The sequence below is a fragment of the Trichomycterus rosablanca genome, chromosome 15 (genome assembly GCF_030014385.1).
Source record: "Trichomycterus rosablanca isolate fTriRos1 chromosome 15, fTriRos1.hap1, whole genome shotgun sequence".
Taxonomy (NCBI): domain Eukaryota; kingdom Metazoa; phylum Chordata; class Actinopteri; order Siluriformes; family Trichomycteridae; genus Trichomycterus; species Trichomycterus rosablanca.
In genome coordinates, this window is record NC_086002.1 from 31226725 (window position 1) to 31238164 (window position 11440).

The window sequence follows — 11440 nt, forward strand, 5'->3', positions numbered from 1 at the left end:
GGGGATTGTGCTGGTCACTCTATTACCTTAATCTTGTTTGTCTGTAACCAAGATGTTTTGGGTCATTGTCATGTTGAAACACCCATTTTAAGGACATTTCTTCTTTGACATAGGGCAACATGATCTCCTCAAGTATTCTGATATATTTAAACTGATTCATGATCCCTTGTATGTGATAAATAGACGTAACACCATGGTATGAAAAACATCCCCATATCATCATTTTGTACCACCATGCTTTACTACCTTCACAGTGTACTGTGGCGTGAATTCAGTGCTCGAGGGTCGTCTGACATACTGTCTACGGCCACTAGACCCAAAAAGAACAATTTTGCTTTCACCAGTCCACAAAATGTTGAGCCATTTCTCTTTGGACCAGTCAATGTGTTCCTTGGCAGATTTGAACCCATTCAGGACACGTCTTTATCTTAACGACGGGACTTTGCAGGAGTTCTTGCTGGTAAATCGGCTTCACTTAATCATCTTCTGTACTCACTGGGAACTTCAGATGTTCCTTGATCTTTCTGGTGGTGATCATTGGCTGAGCCTTTGCCATTCTGGCTATTCTCTGATCCATTCGGACAGCAGTTCCACGCTTCCTTCTGCGTCTTTCAGGTTTTGGTTGTCACTTTAAGGCATTTTAGCTGAGCAGCCGATAATCTGCTGCACTTCTCTGTATGTTTTTTCCCTCTACAATCAACTTTTTAATCAAAGTACACTGTTCATCAGAACAATGTCTGGAACAACCCATTTTACCCAGTATTTCAGAAGGAAATGAGCTACGACCAAACTGTGCAACATTTGCCACCATCCTACATTAAATAAGGACCAAAATTGACACCCGTTCTTCTGCAGAATGAACGACTTCCCCAATTGAACTCCTCACTGCTATTATTTTGAACAACCCTCTTTCAATCAATGCTTCGATTACTCAGAATGAGCGGCATGCACGTCCTAATTGTTGGGTTTGTTTTGTTTTCATTACTCTACTACACTTTCAAGTGAATTTTTTGCTATGTAGAAATATCACTTCTACTAAAAACAGTGATTTATCAAGTTAATGGTGTTGGACTGCTATTTTTTTGAACACCACTGTATATGACGGGGTGTGGAGAAAAGTCTAGTAAAAATAAAGTAAAATACTATATAAGCATTAAAGATATGTAATGTTGGATGATCCTGACTGTCTGGGACACTGACACTGCACTTGGACCCATATATACACGCATATATACTGTATATATATATACTGTATATATATTATTTTTTTTAATTTGTTCATGCATTTTCTCCACTTTTTTCTTAGTGCGTCCAATTACCCGATTGCTTCATGCTTCCTCTCCACCAATGCTGATCCCTGCTCTGATTGAGGAGAACGAAGCTGACCCACGCCCCCTCCGACACGTGGGCAGCAGCCGTATGCATCTTGTCACCTACACTTTGACGAGTGCAGTGCAGTGCAGCTCAGCGTTGTGTACAGAGAGACACACCCTGGCAGCACTCTTTTCTTATCTCTGTGCAGGCGCCATCAATCAGCCAGCAGAGGTCGTAATTGCACCAGTCATGAGAGAGAGACCCATATCCGGCTTAGTCCCGCCCATATCTGAACAACAGGCCAATCGTTGTTCATGTGGCCGCTCAGCCTAGTCGGCGGGCAGAGCTGGAAAAAAAAAAATATATATATATATATATATATACAGTACATATACACACACACACACACACACACACACACACACACACAAATAAATATATAAGTACTATATGGCTAAAATTATAAACTAATATAATTAAATAATATTAATAAATATAATAATAATAATATTAAATATCTAAATTATATATATATTAGCCATATCATAATAATATAAAATAATATATATAAATACTATATGGCAAAAATTATTTAAAAAAAATATATAAATATTTCTTTTTTATTATTATGATATGGATAATATATATATAATATTAATGCCGGACATTTAATATACACAGTCGCTCCTCTTTGAAGACTTTGAACTATGTCGGTGTATGGGAATTTGTGCCTGTCCAGTCAAGAGAACGTTCATTCGTACGGCTGGGCGCTGAACGATCAGTTGATGTTCCGGTTCATTCCAGAGCTGTTCAGCTCCACAACCATGACTAATGTTATTTATTATATATAATAAATGATAGAAGCGACTCTCTACAGTAACGGCACACGGGGAGAATTCAATCATCGTGGATATTTATTTGATTTTAGTTATTTTGTAACACACACACACACACACACACACACTTATTGGCTCTCTTACATCCCACAAAGACAGCATCTGTTACCCCTCCAACCACCCCCTCCACCTTTTGCGAAAGCTGTTATTGCCCCCTGTGATCCCCCCTCTCTTTACCCCACCCCACCCCATTCTTAATCCTCTCTGACTTTATTCATGCTAAGGTCATTTTACATTCTCCTCACCCAGACCGAAAACACACTGACACATTTCCATCTCTAAATAGGAACAAATATCCGACGTTAAATTGTTTATACTGACTTAAATCAGCCAATCGGAGCGAGCGGCGAATAAACAATTCAAACCTGAAATCGGACCGGCTCTCCGGTGCACTGTGGGTATTTTTTCTCTTTTTGGCTGGAGAACTAATCTGTAGAAATATTAGAAGGATAATCCCTGAAGTGCATTTTAACCCTCAGTCGTCGCTTTTCTCCTCTTTTGTTGAGTGCACAAGGCGGATGTGGTTTCCTCATGCCGTCATGTGTGTTGGCTTTTTCGGTTTTGTTCGCCGTGCGTACCGCTGGTGGCGTTAAGAGTCTCGGGGGTTCGAATCCTCGGCTGGGCCCACGAATACTGAAGGTGTGTTGCTTTTTACGTGAACCCGGCCCCAATCAGTGCCCTAATCAGTGCCTCAAACAGGTCTTAATTAGTCCCCCAATAAATCCCCAAACAAGTCCCAGTCAGTCCCCCAATTAATTCTGCACTTTGTCCCTACTCACTGCCCAATCAGTGCCCCAATAAATCCCCAACCAGTCCCCCAATTAATCCCCCAATTTGTTTCCAATCAGTGCCCCAGTCAGTCCCCAATCAGTACCCCAGTCAGTCCCAAATCAGTGCCTCAATAAATCCCCAATCAGTTCCCCCAATCAGTGCTTTAAAAAGTGCCACTAATCAGTACCACAATCCATCCCTCAATCTGTCCCCCAATCTATCCCTTAATCAGTGCCCCAATCAGTGCTTTAAAAAGTGCCCAATCAGTGCTTTAATAAGTGCCCCAATTAATACCCAAATCAGTGCCCCAATCAGTCCCCAGTCAGTGCCCCAATCTGTACCCCAATCAGCCCCAAATCAGTGCCCCAATCAATGCCCAATCAGTGCCTCCATCAGTCCCCAAACAGTATCCAATCAATGCCCCATGCAGTCCCCAATCATCCCCCAATCAGTGTTTTAGTAAGTGCCCAATCGGTGCCCCAATCAGTGCTTTAGTAAGTGCCCAATCAGTGCCCCAGTCAGTCCCCAATCAGTGCCCCAGTCAGTGCTTTAATAAGTGCCCCAATAAATCCCCAAAGTATCCAATCAATGGCCCATGCAGTACCCAATAATTTTGCAATCAGTGCTTTAAAAAATGCCCAGTCAGTGCCCTAATCAGTGCTTTAAAAAATGCCCAATCAGTGAATCAGTGCCCAAGTCAGTCCCTAATCAGTGCCCCAATCAGTCTTCAATCAGTACCCCAGTCAGTCCCCAATCAGTGCCCAAACCCCAGTCAGTCCCCAATCAGTGCCCAATCAAACCCCAGTCAGTCCCCAATCAGTCCTCAATCAGTGCCTTAATACGTGCCCCAATAAATACCAAAACAGTATCCAATCAATGCCCCATGCAGTACCCAATCATTCCACAATCAGTGCCCCAGTCAGTGCCCCAATCAGTGCTTTAGTAAGTCCCCAATCAGTGCCCCAGTCAGTCCCCAAACAGTACTTTAATAATCAGTCCCCAATCAGTGCTTTAATAAGTGCCCAATCAGTGCCCCAGTCAGTCCCCAAACAGTACCCAAGTCAGTACCCCAATCAGTGCCCCAATCCATCCCTCAATCAGTGCCCAAATCAGTGCTTTGATAAGTGCCCAATAAGTGCCCCAAACAGTGCACAATCAGTGCCCAGTCAGTCACTGAAGGAGAATTTAAGCTTTGAATGGCCACCCCTTTGGAAAGATCACCAAGTGGTCCAAGTTTTCTCCATTTTGAACCGTGGCTCTCACTGTGGTTGCTGGAGTCCTAGAGCCTCAGCAAGAGGGCAGTTGTAGCCTAGCAATCAAAAGGTCGCTTGTTCAAGCCCCACCACTGCCAGGTTACCACTGTACTCTAAGTCGCTTTGGATAGGGAACATTCCTGCGCCCAGGCTGACGATCTCGTTAAACGCTAGCGTCACTTTCCGTTAGCATGTAGCTCTTTTGACGCGGCGATGAGCGAAGCATCACGCCGTGCACTTGACTGTGCATATGTGCCCGTTAGCACCCTCTTAAAGCGTTAAGTGCCTTAAGAACTCGCTGATTCCTGGGCTGTTGGGTATTAGCCGTGTTGACAAAGCCACGTGTAATCTGCCGCGCGGCTGGGATTACAGTACGGCCGCCGCCACAGAGAGAGAGCGAGAGAGCGCATGGCTAGCAAAATGGCGGAAAAAAGGGAAACAAATTGTAGCATAATCTCCCCAGAGAAAGCCCTCCGGTGGTATGCCGAGTCCCGGAAGAATCCATTTTGTCCTCTGTCCCTCAACCCATACACCCCCCCCCCCCTCCTTCGGGGGACCTTCGGCAATCCCATAATCCTCCGTGTTTGATGTCTGAGAGCTAATGGCGCTGATGAGGGCAGTGGAAAGGGGCTTTGTGTGGCCGCGTGGTTGCCGGGCTATCAGGGGTTTGAATGACACGGCGGAGAGACGGGTAACTTTAGCTTAATCTGGTCTTAGCCGCGCTACACACACACACACACACACACATGCTAACACACAGGTGTGTGGCCCTCCAGCTCAGTCGAACCCGAACCTCTCCCTGAAACCCACCCGAGAGATCAGTCCACGTCCCGGGGCCTGGGATCAGGAGGGGTCTTGATTAAGCCCCTTCATCCCCGAGGAGGTTCGCTTTTCAGCCTTCTCCTCTGTACCGCGCTAGCCGTTAGCACTTTTTAATTAGCACGCCGCCGAACAGAGCCGGACCTTGTGTAGCGCAACCTCGGGAAGCTAACGACGTCTCACCGGGCGCTCCAGGTTCTCTGTGTTTTCTACAGTGGCTCTCATGGTGGTTCGCTGGAGTCCCGGAGCCTTAAAAACAAGGCAGTTGTAGCCTAGTGATCGAAAGGTAGCTGGTTCAAGCCCCACCGCTGGCAGATTGCTGCTGATGGACCCTTGAGCAAGACCCTTAGCTCTGCCATGCAGCCGTTCTGTTCTGTTCTATTCAGTTCTATTCTGTTCTGTTCTATTCTGTTCTGTTCTGTTCTATTCTGTTCTATTCTGTTCTATTCTGTTCTATTCTGTTCTGATCTGTTCTGTTCTATTCTATTGTGTTCTGTTCTATTCTGTTCTATTCTGTTCTGTTCTATTCAGTTCTGTTCTGTTCTGTTCTGTTCTGTTCTATTCTGTTCTGTTCTATTCTATTGTGTTCTGTTCTATTCTGTTCTATTCTGTTGTGTTCTGTTCTATTCTGTTCTGTTCTATTATATTGTGTTCAATTCAGTTCTATTATGTTCTGTTCTATTCAATTCTGTTCTGTTCTGTTCTATTCAATTCTATTCATATTATGTTCTATTCTGTTCTGTTGTATTCTTTTCTCTTCTGTTCTATTTTATCGTGTTCAATTCTGTTCAATTCTGTTCTATTATATTCAATTCTGTTCTGTTCTGTTTTATTCAGTTCTGTTCTGTTCAATTCTGTTCAATTCTGTTCTATTCTGTTCTTTTCTGTTCTATTCGATTATGTTCTGTTCTGTTCTGTTCTGTTCTATTCTATTCTATTCTATTCAATTCTGTTCTGTTCTATTCTGTTCTATTCAATTCTGTTCTATTCAATTCTGTTCTGTTCTGTTCTGTTCAATTCTGTTCTGTTCTATTCTGTTCTGTTCTATTCAATTCTGTTCTGTTCTGTTCTATTCAATTCTGTTCTGTTCTTTTCTGTTCTATTCAATTCTGTTCTGTTCAATTCTGTTCTGTTCTGTTCTATTCTGTTCTGTTCTATTCAATTCTGTTCTGTTCTGTTCTGTTCTATTCAATTCTGTTCTGTTCTGTTCTATTCAATTCTGTTCTGTTCTGTTCTATTTAATTCTGTTCTATTCAATTCTGTTCTGTTCTTTTCAATTCAATTATGTTCTGTTCTATTCTATTTAAATCTATTCTGTTCTATTTAATTTGTTCTATTCTATTCTGTTCTGTTTGTTTCTATTCTGTTCTGTTCTGTTCTATTAAATTCTATTCTGTTCTATTCTATTATGTTCTATTCTGATCTGTTCTGTTTGGTTAAATTTTGTTCTGTTCTATTCAATTCTGATCTGTTCTGCTCTGTTCTATTCTATTCAATTGTAATCTATTCTGTTCTATTAAATTCTATTCTATTCTGTTTTATTCTATTCTGTGTTATTTTATTTTATTCAATTCTGTTCTATTTTGTTCTTATCTATTCTATTCTGTTCTATTCTATTTTAAATATTCTGTAACAGTAACCGGAGCGTAAACACTTCTTGGGATCATTCTAAAAAAAAAAAAAACACCTAAAAAATAAATCACTTCATTTAATTTCTTTCCTCTTCAGATGAGTGGGGATTAAAAAGGGTGAGAATTGAAGAAGGTCGTGGAGAGAGAGAGGAAGGAGGGAGGAACGGAGAGTCTGATTAGCTCTATTGGATTTGGTTCGGCGGCGGCTTCGAGTTAATTTAATTTCATTCGGGCGAAGTTAAAAGCGCAGACCCGCTCAGGCGTACGCACTCCGACGATGAGGTCGACCGTCCCGACTCCCGGGTCCCGGCTGGCCACCTTCCGCGGGGTGAAAAGTTAAAAATACGCCTCCGGTGTGTCCATAAATGTAGAAATATCGAATATAGGCGTCACTATTTCTATAGTTATGAGGATTCGCAGGGCGAGGCGGTTGTATAGTGATGTTTCGGTTGGGTTTACGGGTCAGAACACAATAAGCTGACATGGCTCTGTAATATCGATCTTGGCTGATGCTTCTGCTGACCAGTACATTTTGGATCTGAGAGCGCTAATGGCTTGTGGTTGCTTAATAGTTAAAGCCAGTTAAAGTCCTGAATTCGAGTCACATGACCAGCAGGACAAAAGTGACCAGGTCCTACTTTGACCTGACTGCTCAGTGGGTGTTTGAGAGACCAAACCTTGGAAATGAGCGGTACCGGTACGTCCTTTGATATCTGACTCACTGAGGCGCATTGGTAGACGCCAACCCAATGATTACTGACTTCATGAGTTTCCACATTCAGACCTCAACCAGATGATTTGGAACACCGACTGCAAGTTTGATGTCCAGCACCAGTGCCTGACCATACGAATGGGTATCATTTCCCACAAACAGCGTTCTTAGAGTGGCTGAGACTGTTATAGCTGCAAACAGGAGTAATAACGCCTGTGGTTTTGGATTGGCACGTCCAAGAAGCGCACCAATTGGCGTCCACATACTTTAGCAATCAAAGACGTAGGATCGGGGCGTTCTTTTTATGGTCCACACTACAAGACTTACCGTTCTACGATGTTTTAAATCAGGTGACCGGTCAGAACTTCAGCAGTGGTATGGACGCGCCATCAGGCGGCAACAAATTTAAAGACGGACGTAATCGAAATCGCCGGACATAACTGATTCCAGGGCGCTAAAAAAAGGACAGGAAGGACCCGGGCCACCCGGCTGTGGAATGGAACCTGGGTTCTTCTTGCTGTGAGGGGACGGCGCTACCCACCGCGCCACTGGTGCTGCCCAGGGATACACAATTGGGCCACTTTTTGGCCCCTGAGTGAAATTCCAAACAATCTGTAAAGTACAGACGTATATTATATATTAGTGTTTTATATATTAGACGTATATTATATATTAGGTCGGCTGGGCGCCCATAGCAGGCAAAACAGGCACAAATGCATAAATAAAATAGTACAAACATGAATCTTTAATTAAGACAACAACAGCATTCTAATATCTGTCGTTGGGACTGATCCATTTACACCGACCAGGCATAACATTGGGTCAGAGCATGACCAAAACTGCAGCTCTTGTGGGGTGTTCCCGGTCTGCAGTGGTCAGTATCTTTGAAAAGTGGTCCAAGAAAGGAACAGTGGTAAACCGGTGACAGGGTCATGGGCGACCAAGACTCACTGATGCACATGTGGTCCGATCCAACAGATGAGCTACTGTAGCTCAAATTCATGAAGAAGTTGATGCTGGTTCTGATAGAAAGGTGTCAGAATACACAGGGCATCACAATCGCTGGGCTGTTTTGGCAGCAAAAGGGGGACCAACACAATATTAGGAAGGGGGTCAGAATGTGTATATTGGGATGTGAAGATTACAAACTATTAATATAAACTTCTGGACATAAATTTACTTTATAAATAAAAAATTAGCTGTAAGAACTGATCGTTTAGTCCAAAAAAATCGCTGTTTTTTGACAATTGTTGAATCGTTTTGATGCAATATGTGCAGATAGCGTCGAGGAAATTGATTTAGGATTAGCAATTCAAAATTAAATGATTAAAACTGACTTAAAATCGTGTGGAGGGGTGAAAAGTGGGTTTGGGACCAGGGTCAGGAACATTTTAAAGACTTTAAATAGAGACTATAACACAAATGGTTAAAAATCCTTAATTTGACCAACAGAGGGCGGTAAGAATTAGCGGTTTGTTTTGTTTTGGTGCTAGTCGGTATTTTTAGATAACGGTCATTCAGAAATTCTAAACCAAATTAATGCTGTTTTCTTTGTGATTTATCTTTATAAATCGTAAATATGACTAAAATGTATATATTTATGACTGAAATATATCAGTTTTATATATTTTAATGTTTATCCTGATGCTACAGCTCATAAGTGTTTTGTTTGCCCTTGAGCTAATCATTAGCACTCGTTAGCATTCCTGCTTTCTTTCTGTTGGTAGGTGGCCCTCACGATCCAGCTCGATCCAAAGGGTCTGTCCGAATACCTAGTGAGCTGCCTTGCTCCCTACTACCTACCTAGTGTGCACTAGAGAGGATTCTAATAAGACGAAGTCGAATTTATAAGGCAGATTATTTAGACGCTCTACTTATTGCTGCAGTTTTAGCTTACTAGGCTAACACAGTTCGCCTCAGGATGTTCAACCCGCTAGCACGCCAGCTAACGCCTTTGTCTGTGTACCCTGTACCCTCCACGTGTGCACCTTTATACAAATTAAACACAATTGCAAGGAACTCCGTTGGTTGCCCTGTGTTCCATCCATCCGCCACGTTTGTCGCACTGAATCCTGGGATTGCCTTCACAGTGACGCTAAGGACGTGTCGGACGCTCCCTCGTTATTCAGTCAGATCATCACTCAGAATTGAGGTGCCTCAGTAGGAGCATTTTAAGGGATCTAAGAATTTAGACACGCCCTCTTCTCGGGTGTGTAGGATAACGTACAATGCGTCTGTGTAGAGAGAGAGCACTACGTTTTCGGACAGACCCCGAGTCGAGACAAACCCAAAGTCGAGCCGTCCCGTCCCGTCCCAGACGTCCGCCGGCCTGTCTCGTCCGATTAGCGCACGTGGCTAACGACCCGCGTTCTGCTGGTGTGGACGCAAATGAAAACTGATCGGCTGATTGGCCGGGATGCCAACAAGCTCTGACGTCACGATGCAGGTGAGTTGACTGTACACGCCCTACACTATTCCAATCGTATACGTGCCCGTCCATCCTCTCTGGCGCATCGCCGGGCTAACCTGGGCCAGCGCACACGCCCGCGCACACACGACAGGCGGGAGTCAGAGAGAGAGAGAGTACCTGCCCGAGCCCGGCACTCAGCAGGGATTACGGATTAGCGGCGTAGTCGGCATTCCTGGCATTCCTGGTTTCTAACTCGTGCGACGTCTCAGACGGAGTCAGAGCCCTAAACACACAGTGACACAAACACATTAGTGGCGTGTATCTTTTACTTGAAATATTTAATACATATTATTTAAGATAAATTAGTTTAATTAAAAAGGAAATGATCAGGCAACATGGAACGATGTGATTGGCTACTTATATAAACTACTGTACAATTATTAAAACATGCAAACACCTGATCGTGAGCTTTCTGGAAAACCGCTATTATTTTTGGGCGTTAGGGTTAGGGTTAGGGTTAGGGTCAAGCACTGATGTTGGGCAAGAAGGCCAGACTCACAATCAGGGTTCCAATTCATTCCAACGACCTTATCTGAAGGTTTAGAACCTAATCTAAGACTGTAGGCATGAATTGATCATTATTAGAAGGAGTGGGGGGCAAATCCATTGGGGAGGGGGTTGGCGCAGATCTGCCCCCCATCCTTCTCCATCAATGTATATTGTGATTAATCAGCTCCACTTACCATATAGAAGCACTTTGTAGTTCTACAATTACTGACTGTAGTCCATCTGTTTCTCTGCATGCTTTGTTACCCCCTTTCACCCTGTTCTTCAATGGTCAGGACCCCCACAGGACCCCCACAGAGCAGGTATTATGTAGGTGGTGGATCATTCTCAGCACTGCAGTGACACTGACATGGTGGTGGTGTGTTAGTGTGTGTTGTGCTGGTATGAGTGGATCAGAGTTTTTAAACACCTCACTGTCACTGCTGGACTGAGAATAGTCCACCAACCAAAAATGTCCAGCCAACAGCGCCCCGTGGGCAGCGTCCTGTGTCCACTGATGAAGGTCTAGAAGATGACCGACTCAAACAGCAGCAATAGATGAGATGAGCGATCGTCCCTGACTTTACATCTACAAGGTGGACCAACTAGGTAGGAGTGTCTAATAGAGTGGACAGTGAGTGGACACAGTGTGTGTTGTGCTGGTATGAGTGGATCAGACACAAACACACCACCACCATGTCAGTGTCACTGCAGTGCTGAGAATAATAATAATACCTGCTCTGTGGTGGTCCTGTGGGGGTCCTGACCATTGAAGAACAGCATGAAAGGGGGGTAACAAAGCATGGAGAGAAACAGATGGACTACAGTCAGTAATTGTAGAACTACAAAGTGCTTCTATATGATAAGTGGAGCTGATAAAATGGACAGTGAGTGTAGAAACAAGGAGGTGGTCATAATGTTATGTCTGATCAGTGTGTATATATACAGTGTATCACAAAAGTGATTTCTGCAGATATTTAAGTATATCTTTTCATGGGACAACACTGACAAAATGACACTTTGACACAATGAAAAGTAGTCTGTGTGCAGCTTATATAAGTGTAAATTTATTCTTCCCTCAAAATAAC